The sequence below is a fragment of the Lolium perenne genome, chromosome 4 (genome assembly GCF_019359855.2).
Source record: "Lolium perenne isolate Kyuss_39 chromosome 4, Kyuss_2.0, whole genome shotgun sequence".
Taxonomy (NCBI): Eukaryota; Viridiplantae; Streptophyta; class Magnoliopsida; order Poales; family Poaceae; genus Lolium; species Lolium perenne.
This window is the reverse complement of record NC_067247.2, coordinates 133,390,320-133,406,809: the sequence shown is the minus strand read 5'-3', so window position 1 is coordinate 133,406,809 and position 16,490 is coordinate 133,390,320. Positions and strand designations below refer to the sequence as shown.

General features: G+C 40.2%; 1 long non-coding RNA gene across 1 annotated transcript; it reads left to right on the top strand.

The window, feature by feature from the left end:
* Positions 1 to 5,136: 5,136 nt before the first annotated feature.
* On the top strand, positions 5,137 to 6,317 carry LOC127348633 (uncharacterized). Its single transcript, XR_007879857.1, has 3 exons — positions 5,137 to 5,282; positions 5,818 to 5,912; positions 5,997 to 6,317. It is a non-coding gene; the product is annotated as an uncharacterized lncRNA (long non-coding RNA).
* Positions 6,318 to 16,490: the final 10,173 nt, after the last annotated feature.

The window sequence follows — 16,490 nt, the reverse complement described above, 5'->3', positions numbered from 1 at the left end:
TTGAATCTTGGTCAAATCCTAGGCGGTTTGACCAAGATTTAAACAAGTTTAAAACATGAAAATGAAAAGGGAAGTTTGTATCCTTCTTAGTTATCACTCTAAAATGAAGCTTTTGGGATGTTCTTGAAATTTCCATGTTTGAAACCCAAAACGACTTCTCTTCATGCTAGACTTCATAAGATCGACAGGGGTAGATACACATGATTTGTATGGTTTGGGTATATCTAGAGCTTGTTTATCAACGTGAATGCTTACGATATGACATAAGAAGACTATGTGATTTGGTTTTTCATTTTTTATTTTTTTGAATTTTGTGCCCACCCATTTGTATCTTGGTCAAATCCTAGGTTTGATAATGATTTAAACATGTTTAAAACATGAAAATGAAAAGGGGAGCATCGATCCTTCTTAGTCACTCTAAAATGAAGCTTTTGGGAGGGTTTTTTAAATATCCATGTTTGAAACCCAAAACCACTTCTCTTCATGATTGAATTCATAAGACAGAGTTTAGGGTTAGGGGTTAGATACATGATTTGTATGGTTTGAATATGTCCAAACCTTGTTTATCAACTTCAATATGCTTACTATATGACATAAGAAGACTATGTACTTTGATTTTTCATTTTTCTGATTTTTTTAATTTTCTGCCCATTTGAATCTTTTTCAAATCCTAGATTTGATAATGATTTAAACAAGTTTACAACATGAAAATGAAAAAGGAAGCATGTATCCTTCTTAGTCACTCTAAAATGAAGCTTTTGGGAGGTTTTTGAAATTTCCATGTTTGAAACCCAAAACCACTTATCTTCACATGCTTGACTTCATAAGACAGAGTTTAAGGGTTAGGGGGTATAGATACATGATTTGTATGCTTTGAATATGTCTAAACCTTGTTCATCAACTTTAATGCTAACTATATGACATAAGAAGACTATGTGCTTTGGTTTTTCATTTTTTTGTTTTTTTTGAATCTTATGCCCATATATTAGAATCTTGGTCAAATGTAAGGTTTGACAAAGATTTAAACAAGTTTAAAACATGAAAACAAAAAGGGAAGCTGGTATCCCTCTTAATTAGTCACTATAATATGAAGATTTTGGGAGGTTTTTGAAATTTCCATGTTTGAAACCCAAAACCACTTCTCTTCAAGCTTGACTTCATAAGACAGAGTTTAGGGTTAGGGGGTAGATACATGATTTGTATGGTTTGAATATGTCCAAACCTTGTTAATTTATCAACTTGAATGCTTACTATATGACATAATAAGACCATATGCTTTTGTTTTTCATTATTCTGATTTTTTATGAATTTTATGCCCATTTGAATCTTTTGGTCAAATCCTAGGGTTGACAAAGATTTAAACAAGTTTAAAATATGAAAATGAAAAGGTAAGCATGGATCCTTCTTAGTCACTCTAAAATATATAAAGCTTTTGGGAGGTTCTTGAAATTTCAATGTTTCAAACCCAAAACCACTTCTCTTCATGATTGACTTCATAAGACAGAGTTTAGGGTTAGGGGTAGATATATATACATGAGTTTTCTGGTTTGAATATGTCTAGACCTTGTTTATCAACTTTAATGCTTACTATATATATGCCATAAGAATGCTATGTACATTGTTTTTTCATTATTTTGATTTTTTTCTGAATTTGTATGCCCATTTGAATCTTGGTCAAATCCTAGGAGGTTTGACCAAGATTTAAACAAGTTTAAAACATGAAAATGAAAAGGGAAGTCTGTATCCTTCTTAGTCACTCTAAAATGAAGCTTTTGGGATGTTCTTGAAATTTCCATGTTTGAAACCCAAAACGACTTCTCTTCATGCTAGACTTCATTAGATCGACATGGGCTAGAATAATTATTTGTATGGTTTGGATATATCTAGACCTTGTTATCAACTTGAATGCTTACGATATGACATAAGAAGACTATGTGATTTGGTTTTTCATTTTTCTGTTTTTTTTTAATTTTGTGCCCACCCATTTGTATCTAGGTCAAATCCTAGATTTGATAATGATTTAAACAAGTTTAAAATATGAAATGCAAAGCTAAGCATGGATCCTTCTTAGTCACTCTAAAATGAAGCTTTTGGGAGGTTTTTGAAATTTCCATGTTTGAAACCCAAAACCACTTCTCTTCATGCTTGACTTCATAAGACAGAGTTTAGGGTTAGGGGTTAGATACATGATTTGTATGATTTGAATATGTCCAAACCTTGTTTATCAACTTGAATATGCTTACTATATGACATAAGAAGACTATGTACTTTGGTTTTTCATTTTTCTGATTTTTTTAATTTTCTGCCCATTTGAATCTTTGTCAAATCGTAGGGTTGACCATGATTTAAACAAGTTTATAACATGAAATGAAAAGGTAAGCATGGATCCTTCTTAGTCACTCTAAAATGAAGCTTTTTGGATGTGTTCTTGAAATTTCCATGTTTGAAACCCAAAACGACTTCTCTTCATGCTAGACTTCATAAGATCGACCGAGTTTAGGGTTAGGGGTAGATACATGATTTGTATGGTTTCAATATGTCCAAACCTTGTTAATTTATCAACTTGAATGCTTGCTATATGACATACCAAGACTATATGATTTGGTTTTCATTCTTCTGTTTTTTATGAATTTTATGCCCATTTGAATCTTTTGGTCAAATCCTAGGTTTGACAAAGATTTAAACAAGTTTAAAATATGAAAATGAAAAGGTAAGCATGGATCCTTCTTAGTCACTCTAAAATAAAGCTTTTGGGAGGTTCTTGAAATTTCCATGTTTGAAACCCAAAACCACTTCTCTTCATGATTGACTTCATAAGACAGAGTTTAGGGTTGGGGTTAGATACATGATTTGTATGGTTTGAATATGTCCAAACCTTGTTTATCAACTTCAATATGCTTACTATATGACATAAGAAGACTATGTACTTTGGTTTTTCATTTTTATGATTTTTTTAATTTTCTGCCCATTTGAATCTTTTTCAAATCCTAGGTTTGATAATGATTTAAACAAGTTTAAAACATGAAAATGAAAAGGGAAGCATGTATCCTTCTTAGTCACTCTAAAATGAACCTTTTGGGAGGTTTTTAAAATTTCCATGTTTGAAACCCAAAACCACTTATCTTCACATGCTTGACTTCATAAGACAGAGTTTAGGGGTTAGGGGGTATAGATACATGATTTGTATGGTTTGATATGTCTAGACCTTGTTTATCAACTTTAATGCTTACTATATGACATAAGAAGACTATGTGATTTGGTTTTTCATTTTTCTGTTTTTATTTTATTTTTCTGCCCATTTGAATCTTGTTGGTCAAATCCTAGGTTTGACCAAGATTTAGACAAGTTTAACACGTGAAAACGAATAAGTAAGCCTGGATCCTTCTTAGTCACTCCAAAATGTACCAATTGATAGATGTGTTAACTTTGCTTCATGGAAAAAATAATGTCATGTAAATGAGTTAACTTGGATTTCCTAGCCTTGAATCCATAGGAAAGTTTGTTCTAATGCACTATAATAATCAACCGAGTTTTTACACCAACAGGTCTGTCACTTACGTGTGGTGCCCACGCGTGAGGTCCCACACTTCAGTGAGCACAAGTCACGTGCAATAATAGGTACGCAAACTCCCAGCCATCTTCTTTGTCAAGAGAAGACGCATCAGGATGCGTATTGGAAGTCTCTGGATCCTTCAGGATCCTTCGTTTGTCCCTCTCACACAAAAAAAAACAAATCTCTCTCATTCTCGGCCTCGCTCGCACCTCCTCCTGCTCACTGACAAACCCTGCACAATAGTCAACATCGTCACCCGAAAAAGGGGAGACACCATAATGCTCACTACTAGGAAAAGGCTTATAGCCGCACTCGTTACCGCCGGCAAATATGATTTGAAGATGCCGGCGGTAAGGCCTTCCAGGGGGGCCTAACCCTACCGCCGGCGAGATTGAAACGAAGTTGCCGAGGGTAGTGCAGTTACCGCCGGTGAAATGGAATAGAAAACGCCGGCGGTAAGGTGGGCCGAGACCACCCGAACGGGCCTCCAATTACCGCCGGCGATTGGACTCGAAAACGCCGGGGATAGTATAATTACCGCCGGCGATTGGACTCGAAAACGCCGGGGATAGTATAATTACCGTCGGCGAATTGGAGTTGCATGAGCCGGGGGTAATTTAGGCTGTTGTGGGCTATTTTGGGCCAAAATTACCGCCTGCGTCTACCATTTGTTTTCGCCAGGGATAGTTGCCCTATACCACCCCCTTTTCTCCCGTTCCGGTCAATCCCCCAATTGTCCTCTCCTTTCCTAGCGCGATCCCCTTTCTCCCTCCGTCCCCACGCCGGCGCCGCCTCCTCCCCGACGACCTCGCCGGCCACGACGCCGTAGTCCTCTACCGCACCAGCTTCCCTGCTCCCCTAGACCCGCGCCGCCCCGTGCCTCCGCGAAACCCTAGCGGAGCTAGCGGCTGCTGGTCCAGCGTCGAAGACCACCCGCCGGGTGCTGGCCCTCGCTCGATCTCCTTCACGTCGTCCGCATCAAGCTCGCCAGCCTCGGCGTTGGGAACCCGCCTTCGTTCCGCTGCTGCCTGGCCGCCGCGACGGGCTTCTGTGCCTCGCCCCAAGCTGCGACGCCGTGTGCCGCTGCAGGGCCACGCCGCGCACGTTCCAGGGCCGCTGCGTGCTGCTCTTCCTCGCCCTCGCCTCCGCTCCAAGATCGAGGAACTGCTCTTCCTGGCCGCTCACCTCTGCTCCATCCTGGCCGCCTCGGCATCCGCCTCCAGCCCAAAGGTGAGGAATTTCTCGTCCTATGTCTATTTCTCGTCCCCTCATACACGAAGGTGAGAAATTTACTGGTCTGCAATTTGATTCCCATTCGTATACTTGCTGCGACGGTGTGTTCCCGATTCTTAAGGTGAGGAATTTACGTGCATTTGATTTGGTTGTTCACACAAGGTTGTGGCTCCACTTAGTTTAGAACTACGTGCAGTTTTGATTTTGAGAGTTCATTCATCGAACGTAGAAGCTGCGGTTCATTCTCTGATCATAGAAACCGCTTCATCATTCATCACACTGGACTGGGATAAATGTGGATTATATTGTTGTCTATAATTATTTTGGTGTCATATGTCTAAGTGCGGGATTGCCTTGTGTAAAACTAACAGTAGATAACTTGACGCATGGTTGCAGTCTGCCATCAAGGGAGACATGAAGCTGAGGGTGGTCGTCATGGACAGCGAGGCTGCGGCGGTGACGGCGACGGAGAGGAGCACCGCCAAGGAGAAGCTCTGTGAGTACACCCTGGACGACTCCGTCTGTTTGTGGATATTATAATATACCTCCAAGATTTTTTTCTTTTCTTTTCTCGACTAAAGAATAATCATATGGTTTGTGGCTATATTGTTTATCATATTCTTATTATACATTGGTAATTGTTTAAATGGTTCCCATTGCCGGTTGGAAAACTCTATATGTCCGCTAAGGGCTAGCTTTTATGAGTATCTCGATGTAAGGAGGTAGAACACAAAGAACTCTTGTTCCTTTTTTAACCACATAATTAACCTAGGTGCCTAGGCATTATGTTCTTGAAGCGGCACCTAAGCTGCCCAAGCATGCCGAGAAACCAAATTTCAACCAAGGATTAACTATCAGGCTGCTAGTTACAATTTATAATCCCATTCTAAGTATCATTTATCTTGTCTTTTAATTAGTTGGAGGAGGGTTGGCATCACAAGTTCATTTGGCTTTCAGATTATGTCTAGAGTTTGGACTGCAGTTCTATTTTCAACTAAATTTCAAATACTCCAACTAATTAATTGGTGCAGAGGAACCTTGAAGAAAATAAACTAGCAACTTAGGGAACAGATATTCCTTAGGATCTTGTTCCCGACAGAAGTTGCTTCAGGAATCCCTAAAGAAGGTTAGCATCTCTTATTCGACCTTTGTGTGTTCCTTCATTGCCGATCCCTTGTTTCATGTGCTGAAGCTAGGTTCCCTTTTCCAGGAGTGCCAGCTAAGATGCAGAACAGCTGCGGCCAGCGTCGATGTGTTCGCGTTCGAAGACCTAACGGCTGCAGAGCTGAAGCGGTTGACGGAGGGAGCGGCGGACGGTGAGGGAGCGGCGGCGGACGAAAAGGGATCTGCGGTGGCGGACGCCCTCTCCGAGGAGCGGTGGCACGCGGTCGTCCGGACGGGAAGATGTTGTCTTGAATCAGACGTATTTTGGAACGTTGTAAAATTGAACAGAGTATCTGTAAAACGTGGCTCTAGCTGGCCCCACCCTTATAATATTGCTTAATTAATGTAATAGCAACTATATGGTGAAGGTGGACGTTCTGGTGGCTAGCTTTTTTTTTTAATCCTGTACACACAAAGCGCCGGCGAACATGGCATGTGCCAGGGGTAAACCTCACTATTGCTGGCGTCTTTGGCATGTGCCGGGGGTAACAAATACCGCTGGCAAATATGGGAAGGCGACGGGGATAACGACACATTACCGCCGGCGAATTGGAAGGTGCCAGCGGTAAGGCCTTACCACCGGCGAGGTTATCACCGGCGAACAGCAATGTGCCGGCGGTAGGCCAATCCAGTGTGCCAGCGGTAAGGTAATTCCTAGTAGTGGCTCTCCCTTCTTCTGTCCTTCCGAGTGATCCCTCTTCCTCCGAGTTTCACTAGCTAGACGGGCAAACACACATGTGCTGCATAGTAATAATAAAAAGGTGAGTACAAAAATCGACCGACGAATCTATAATTAAATAGGTTAAACTAGGGTTTTGCCCAGTACTACAGATCAAGGTTCAAAAAAATCCAACTACGGGGTTCGAACAACCCCATTTCTAATCCAAGAATTTTTTCGACCTCATCCAATGGCCTCAAACTATAGGGTTAGCATCTAGTGCAGTATGTGTGAACATGTATGCACTATGTGTGCTATAACTTGTATGTCTTTCAAATTTGAATAAGTTTGAAGTATTTGAAAAGGGGCTTTTGGCTTAAACGTTTGAAACCCAAAACCACTTCTCTTCATGCTTGATTTCATAAGACAGAGTTTAGGGTTAGGGGTTAGATACATGATTTGTCTGGTTTGAATATGTCTAAACCTTGTTCATCAACTTTAATGCTAACTATATGACATAAGAAGACTAGGTGCTTTGGTTTTTCAAATTTTTTTGAATTTTATGCCCATATATTAGAATCTTGGTCAAATCCTAGGTTTGACAAAGATTTAAACAAGTTTAAAACATGAAAACGAAAAGGGAAGCTTGTATCCCTCTTAATTAGTCACTCTAATGTGAAGATTTTGGGAGGTTTTTGAAATTTCCATGTTTGAAACCCCAAACCACTTCTCTTCAAGCTTGACTTCATAAGACAGAGCTTATGGTTAGGGGGTAGATACATGATTTGTATGGTTTGAATATGTCCAAACCTTGTTAATGCATCAACTTGAATGCTTACTATATGACATAAGAAGACTATGTACTTTGGTTTTTCATTTTTCTGTTTTTTTTTGAATTTTGTGCCCATTTGAATCTTTTGGTCAAATCCTAGGTTTGACAAAGATTTAAACAAGTTTAAAATATGAAAATGAAAAGGTAAGCATGGATCCTTCTTAGTCACTCTAAAATAAAGCTTTTGGGAGGTACTTGAAATTTCCATGTTTGAAACCCAAAACGACTTCTCTTCATGGTAGACTTCATAAGATCGACAGGGGTAGATACATGATTTGTGTACGTGGTTTGGATATATCTAGACCTTGTTTATCAACTTTAATGCTTACGATATGACATATAAGAAGACTATGTGATTTGGTTTTTCATTTTTTATGATTTTTTTGAATTTTGTGCCCACCCATTTGTACCTTTGTCAAATCCTAGGTTTGATAATGATTTAAACAAGTTTAAAATATAAAATGCAAAGGTAAGCATGGATCCTTCTTAGTCACTCTAAAATGAAGCTTTTGGGAGGATTTTGAAATTCCCATGTTTGAAACCCAAAACCACTTCTCTTCAAGCTTGACTTCATAAGACAGAGTTTAGGGATAGGGGGTAGATACATGATTTGTATGGTTTGAATATGTCCAAACCTTGTTAATTCATCAACTTGAATGCTTACTATATGACATAATAAGACTATATGCTTTTGTTTTTCATTTTTCTGTTTTTTTTAATTTTATGCCCATTTGAATCTTTTGGTCAAATCCTAGGTTTGACAAAGATTTAAACAAGTTTAAAATATGAAAATGAAAAGGTAAGCATGGATCCTTCTTAGTCACTCTGAAATAAAGCTTTTGGGAGGTTCTTGAAATTTCCATGTTTGAAACCCAAAACCACTTCTCTTCATGATTGACTTCATAAGACAGAGTTTAGGGTTAGGGGTAGATATATACATGAGTTGTCTAGTTTGAATATGTCTAGACCTTGTTTATCAACTTTAATGCTTACTATATATATGACATAATAATGCTATGTGCATTGGTTTTTCATTCTTTTGATTTTTTCTGAATTTGTATGCCCATTTGAATCTTGGTCAAATCCTAGGCGGTTTGACCAAGATTTAAACAAGTTTAAAACATGAAAATGAAAAGGGAAGTTTGTATCCTTCTTAGTCATCACTCTAAAATGAAGCTTTTGGGATGTTCTTGAAATTTCCATGTTTGAAACCCAAAACGACTTCTCTTCATGCTAGACTTCATAAGATCGACAGGGGTAGATACACATGATTTGTATGGTTTGGGTATATCTAGAGCTTGTTTATCAACGTGAATGCTTACGATATGACATAAGAAGACTATGTGATTTGGTTTTTCATTTTTCTGTTTTTTTTTGAATTTTGTGCCCACCCATTTGTATCTTGGTCAAATCCTAGGTTTGATAATGATTTAAACATGTTTAAAACATGAAAATGAAAAGGGGAGCATCGATCCTTCTTAGTCACTCTAAAATGAAGCTTTTGGGAGGGTTTTTGAAATTTCCATGTTTGAAACCCAAAACCACTTCTCTTCATGCTTGACTTCATAAGACAGAGTTTAGGGTTAGGGGTTAGATACCTGATTTGTATGGTTTGAATATGTCCAAACCTTGTTTATCAACTTCAATATGCTTACTATATGACATAAGAAGACTATGTACTTTGATTTTTCATTTTTCTGATTTTTTTAATTTTCTGCCCATTTGAATCTTTTTCAAATCCTAGATTTGATAATGATTTAAACAAGCTTAAAACATGAAAATGAAAAGGGAAGCATGTATCCTTCTTAGTCACTCTAAAATGAAGCTTTTGGGAGGTTTTTGAAATTTCCATGTTTGAAACCCAAAACCACTTATCTTCACATGCTTGACTTCATAAGACAGAGTTTAGGGGTTAGGGGGTATAGATACATGATTTGTATGGTTTGAATATGTCTAAACCTTGTTCATCAACTTTAATGCTAACTATATGACATAAGAAGACTATGTGCTTTGGTTTTTCATTTTTTTGTTTTTTTTGAATCTTATGCCCATATATTAGAATCTTGGTCAAATCCTAGGTTTGACAAAGATTTAAACAAGTTTAAAACATGAAAACGAAAAGGGAAGCTTGTATCCCTCTTAATTAGTCACTCTAATATGAAGATTTTGGGAGGTTTTTGAAATTTCCATGTTTGAAACCCAAAACCACTTCTCTTCAAGCTTGACTTCATAAGACAGAGTTTAGGGTTAGGGGGTAGATACATGATTTGTATGGTTTGAATATGTCCAAACCTTGTTAATTTATCAACTTGAATGCTTACTATATGACATAATAAGACTATATGCTTTTGTTTTTCATTATTCTGATTTTTTATGAATTTTATGCCCATTTGAATCTTTTGGTCAAATCCTAGGGTTGACAAAGATTTAAACAAGTTTAAAATATGAAAATGAAAAGGTAAGCATGGATCCTTCTTAGTCACTCTAAAATATATAAAGCTTTTGGGAGGTTCTTGAAATTTCAATGTTTCAAACCCAAAACCACTTCTCTTCATGATTGACTTCATAAGACAGAGTTTAGGGTTAGGGGTAGATATATATACATGAGTTGTCTGGTTTGAATATGTCTAGACCTTGTTTATCAACTTTAATGCTTACTATATATATACCATAAGAATGCTATGTGCATTGTTTTTTCATTATTTTGATTTTTTTCTGAATTTGTATGCCCATTTGAATCTTGGTCAAATCCTAGGAGGTTTGACCAAGATTTAAACAAGTTTAAAACATGAAAATGAAAAGGGAAGTCTGTATCATTCTTAGTCACTATAAAATGAAGCTTTTGGGATGTTCTTGAAATTTCCATGTTTGAAACCCAAAACGACTTCTCTTCATGCTAGACTTCATAAGATCGACATGGGCTAGATTAATTATTTGTATGGTTTGGATATATCTAGACCTTGTTTATCAACTTGAATGCTTACGATATGACATAAGAAGACTATGTGATTTGGTTTTTCATTTTTCTGTTTTTTTTTAATTTTGTGCCCACCCATTTGTATCTAGGTCAAATCCTAGATTTGATAATGATTTAAACAAGTTTAAAATATGAAATGCAAAGCTAAGCATGGATCCTTCTTAGTCACTCTAAAATGAAGCTTTTGGGAGGTTTTTGAAATTTCCATGTTTGAAACCCAAAACCACTTCTCTTCATGCTTGACTTCATAAGACAGAGTTTAGGGTTAGGGGTTAGATACATGATTTGTATGATTTGAATATGTCCAAACCTTGTTTATCAACTTGAATATGCTTACTATATGACATAAGAAGACTATGTACTTTGGTTTTTCATTTTTCTGATTTTTTTAATTTTCTGCCCATTTGAATCTTTGTCAAATCCTAGGGTTGACCATGATTTAAACAAGTTTCACTACAAGTAAAGTTCTGATAGACAACGTCTCAAAATCGTCCGCTAAGGGGTATTTTTCGTCGCCTATGGGCCTAACCCGACGATATGGGTTCTGTTGTGGAAACTGCGTCAGGCAAAGTCCAACGACGTTTTTTTCGGTCCGTCGCGCTTGGGCGCCCTTCCGCCACGGAAAATCGGACCGTTGCGCAAGTGTTTCCGGGAGCCCGTTGACTGCTGACGTCATGCAAAGCCCGACACGTGGCGTACGCCTTTAATCGCGATTAACGGCGTTAACCGGCTGAAACCCCGTGGTAGATGGTAGGCCCACACGAGGCCTGCCACGTCTTAAGCGGGCCGGGCCAGCTGACATAGTTTGACCGATCAACTATATAGCTGGGCTGGTCCATTAGTTACGTGGGCCGGGCCTAACCTCTAAGGTTGACTGGTCAAAACTTAAATGGGCCGGCCCATTTAACATGTGGGGTCCACATTACAGCAACTGGGCCGGCCCAAGAAGCAAGTGGGCCGGGCCAAAACACAGGTGGGTCCCACTTTCCTGTTAAAGGGCCGGCCCATTTAGTGTGTGGGGTCCACCATATAGCAAGTGGGCCGGGCCAAAAACACAGGTGGGTCCCACTTTCCAGTTAAAGGGTCGGCCCATTTAGTATGTGGGGTCCACCATATAGCAAGTGGGCCGGCCCAACAAGATAGTGGGCCGGGCCAAAAACACAGGTGGGTCCCACTTTCCTGTTAAAGGGCCGGCCCATTTGGTGTGTGGGGTCCACCATATAGCAAGTGGGCCGGCCCAACAAGATAGTGGGCCGGGCCAAAAGCACAGGTGGGTCCCACCTTCCTGTTAAAAGGCCGGCCCATTTAGTATGTGGGGTCCACCATATAGCAAGTGGGCCGGCCCAACAAGATAGTGGGCCGGGCCAAAAACACAGGTGGGTCCCACTTTCCAGTTAAAAGGCCGGCCCATTTAGTATGTGGGGTCCACCATATAGCAAGTGGGCCGGCCCAACAAGATAGTGGGCCGGGCCAAAAACACAGGTGGGTCCCACCTTCCTGTTAAAGGGCCGGCCCATTTACCATGTGGGACCACCATATAGCAAATGGGCTGGCCCAACAAGATAGTGGGCCGGCCCAATAAGCATGTGGATCCCACTATCGTGTAACCGGGCCAGCCTACTAAAGAAGTGGGCTGGCCCAAAATGAAAGTGGGTCCCACACTACTGTAAGTGGGCCGGCCCAATCTGTTGTAGTGCCCTACTTGTTTGACTAGTCAACTTGCATTAAATTTCATGAGCCTAAAATCTGATATCAATGATACACACAATTACATACACAAATAAAACAAGTAGGAAAATTACAAGGCAATTAATGTGCCCAAATAAAAAAATTACATAGAATCATTGAGGACTTCTATTAGCATCATCAATAACACGTTGACATTTGGCAATCGCCTTGATTGAATCTTGTGTACTCTTTGTCAACATATCAGCTACAGATCTTAAAGCAGCAATACCATGTCTTTTATAAAGTACAGCCTTGAGATATTTACTGTTTGATGAAAGCAATGGTCTAGGTTGACGGCTATGAGAAGATGCATCAGAAGAAATATCATAACTTTTTGTGGGCCTCACTTCTAATGAAGATTGCTTCATCACAACTGCATTCTGATAATAATGCAAAAAGAGTTAAACGATGAACTATGCAAACATTTATTATGCAATGTAGATATAAGATAATAACAAGTTGCATAAATAAGACAATGTATGGAACTTGTACTAAGCACAAACTTACATCATAATGTTGCACAGCGTCGCTACAGATCCTTTTTTGGCGACTATCTTCTAATGATGACTCGCTTCATTAAAATCGCATTCTGGTAACATTGTAAACATAGTTACAACAATTAACTATTCAAACATGTATTACGCAATGTAGAGATCGATAACAAAGATGTAGCAGAAATAAGCACAAGATAAGATAAGATGCATGTACTAAGCACATACGCTTGCCGCAGTCCTTCTCTTGCGTGCACTAGTCGTGGTCAACATGCCTGTCATTTTAGGTTCAGCCATCAAGTGAAATGCTAATCCTCCTGCTCCATTGTCCTTAATCTGTGTTTAGATATCACATTTAAGACCAAGTCAGCTGGTTTCAAATAACAAAAAACTTGAGCTGCCAAATGAATAAGCCAATATTTACCAGATATCAGATTAAAACCAACTAGATGTTGCTTTGCATGAGATACGAATTTCAGACATTCAGATTTAGAGTAGGGTAATGCCAAGGTTTTCCACATAAAGTAAACTGGCATTAAGAATGACCAAATGTCATGTTCAAATCACCTTCGCAGTTTCTCCAAGACAAGCATATCAAATAGGCAGAAACATAGTAAAGCATGAATGGCATTGCTATGGCAGGGTTCCAAGTGTTAATCTCTTGCATAAGGAACAATGCATATAGGTTATAGATAATAACGGAAGTAAACTGCCAAAATTACCAACCAAGAACTCAGATTCCAACCTTCCCTAGCGTCCCCGCTGTTAATGTTGGATGTTCTAATAAGTGGTTCGCATGATCAATCCCTAGGAAAAATAACATTGACAAGTCAGTCTACGATAATACAAAGACCAGACATGCACGCAGCAATAACTATATAAGCTAAAGATGAGGTATAAGAGCAAGCAGATTGGAAATGCACATAGCATGATTATAAAAGCAGTGTGAGAATAGCAGACACGAGAAAACAGCTAGCAGCTAGCGGTGAGCTAATGACGTGGTATAAGAACAAGCAGATTGGAAATGCCCATAGCATGACTATAAAAGCAGTGCGACAATAGCATGCAGTACAAAAACAGTTGGCAGCAAATGAATGGGTATAAGGCTATAAATATGTGGATGCACACAGTGTCGATAGAATGAACAGGATGGTAGCGACCGGATAATGCTTTTGTATCTTGTACAATATTTAAACAAACTTCATGCGAAGCAACACATCAAGAAAGTTAACGGCATATGAGATCTGCAAATAACTACACAAAACATGGCTAAAGAAACACCGCGATCTAACGGGCCAGCGTACTAACCAAGCTGCGGCGGGGTGGACGGGGGCGGCAACTTGCATTCAAGTGGCGGCGAACGCGGGAGACGATGAATCGACCCTGTTTCAGTAGAAGCGGGCATTAGTGAAGCAGATCTGGTTGGCTGGCAAGGGATTCGGTGAAGTTGATACAGCCACTGCGCCGAGGTAGTCGGTGGCGAGGTCGGTGGTGAAGCAGATCCATCGGTGGCGAGGTCGGCGGTGAAGCAGATCCGTCGGTGGCGAGGTCGGCGGTGAAGCAGATCCGTCGGTGACGAGGGCGGCGGGGGAGCGGATCAGGTGGGTGGACAGCCAACACGATCAAGGCTACGCTGTGGAGGAGTATGCCGGCGGCGAAGTAGATCTAGTACTGTAGAGAGTCAGAGCTTTGGCGTGTGAGAGTATTTTTGAGCTAATGGGGCGAATGGTTGGTGGGTGGGTGTGGGCCTGTGGGGAGGGTTCAGGATCTAGGCAAGATATTTCATTGTTACCGAATGAGCCCTCCATGGTCGGTGGGTTGTAGCTTCCGGACCAGGGTTAAAAGGGTAAAACTGGTCACGGGATTTTCGAATGGATGCGGCGGGATGATTTGGCGCGCGGCCGAAATTTTCAGTTTCAAGCTACGAGCAGAACGACAAAAATAATGTTCTTCCCCAGGGAGCTCTCATTTCTTCCTCTTCTCTTTCTCTCTCGAGTCTCTCCCACTCCCCCGGCTCCTCTCCCCCTTCTCTCCGGCGGCCTTCTCTCTGTATATTGTACACCCTCCGAACTAAATTAATTGATTCAACTTTCCTTAGACGTGTATGTATCTAGAGTAAAAACATGTGTGGATACATCCATATTTAGGTAAGCAAAGTTGAGTCAGCTAATTTGGATCCGAGGGAGTTAGTGTTGTTGTAAGCTTAGATCCAGTGTTTCCCATGAGCAGAATGGCGCAATGGAGTCGGGGATCTCGTCATCGGCTTCAGATCTGGCCTATGGTGAATCTGGCGGATCTTGCCGGTCAAACCCCGATCTGGTGCCATCAATGTGATGGCGCTAACGGTGAGGCTTGCTTAGGTCAGTGCTTCAGATCTGGCCAATGGGGAAGTCAAGCTGCTAAAGTTCACAAGCTCGGGGCATACGACGGCGTCATCCGTCTTGCCCGTGCACATCTTGGCCTTTCAGCGGCCCTTCTCAGAGCCAATATGCCGTTGCTGAGGCCCTTCTTCTCCTTCGTCCTGGCCCCTACCGGCGACACCGTCCCAAGTGGTGCGTCCCCGGCGACGGAGTTGCTGGAAAGGATGCGGAGCAGAGATCTGATGTGCGGTCGAGAAGGACTCGATTGATTTTCTTCTATATGTTTTGGGGTCCTTTTTGTAAAGTTGCAGGTTCTATTAGTTATTGTCTAGTACTTTTGGTCCTCTATGTAATTTTTTGGACTAGTTTCCATTGGCACTGATAAACTTGAATTTTGACAAGTTCACAGGGAAAAAAATTCCTTTGCACATATGGCCTATCATGTATAAACATTCTTGAGATTTAAACTATATGTAATGTGCCATGCATTAACCCTAAACCATATATATGTAACTAACCTTAGCTGATCAAACCCTACTTAATTAAGACAAATAACCCTAAACTATACGCATGCACTTTATGCGCAAAGGCGCGGGTGCCTCTAATAATGTGTGTGCGCACTCGATCGATGATCCCTAAACCTTATGCAACCCTGAAACCCTAATCCCTAATCCCTAAACCCTAAACACCCTAAACACTAAACCCTATACCCTAAACCCTAACCCTAACCCTAAACCCTAATTTAACCCTATATATAGGCCAACGACACTTAATTGTGCATCAAGCAGGCCAGGGGTGCCTCGCGGTCCTCTAATTAAATTAAATGTGCCATGCATTAACCCTAAACCATATATATGTAACTAACCATAGCTAATCAACCCTACTTAATGAAAACACATAACCCTAAAGTATACTAGCTATAACCCGATCTAATAAAAACATGCTCTATATATAGCAGCTAGCTAGCAAACCTTAGATTAACACCAATTAATATATACATGGCCTATATCGATCATGTTGTATAACATATCCCTGAGATTCATTAATTAATTATATAATTATCGTGATAAATTAATTAACTCTAATTTTGACAAGTTCTCTCGAATGAAAACACATTTGATTAAGTTGCCTCATAATATATATATAATTAGTGTGCATGCATGGCCTACCATGCATTCGTGCATATATTTTAATGTATATTTGAACATATTCTTGGGGATTTCAATCTCTCTCTCTCGATCATCTATATATCGTTGGTGGCCAAAAAACACACATATATATGCATGTAATTTATGCGTAAAGGCGCGGGTGCCTCTAATAATGTGTGCGCACTCGATCGATGATCCCTAAACCTTAAACAACCCTAAAACCTTAAATCTCTAATCCCTAATCCCTAAACCTAAACACCCTAAACACTAAACCCTAAACCCTAGACCCTAAACCCTAACCCTAACCCTAACCCTAACCCTAAACCCTAGCTAACCCTAAACCCTA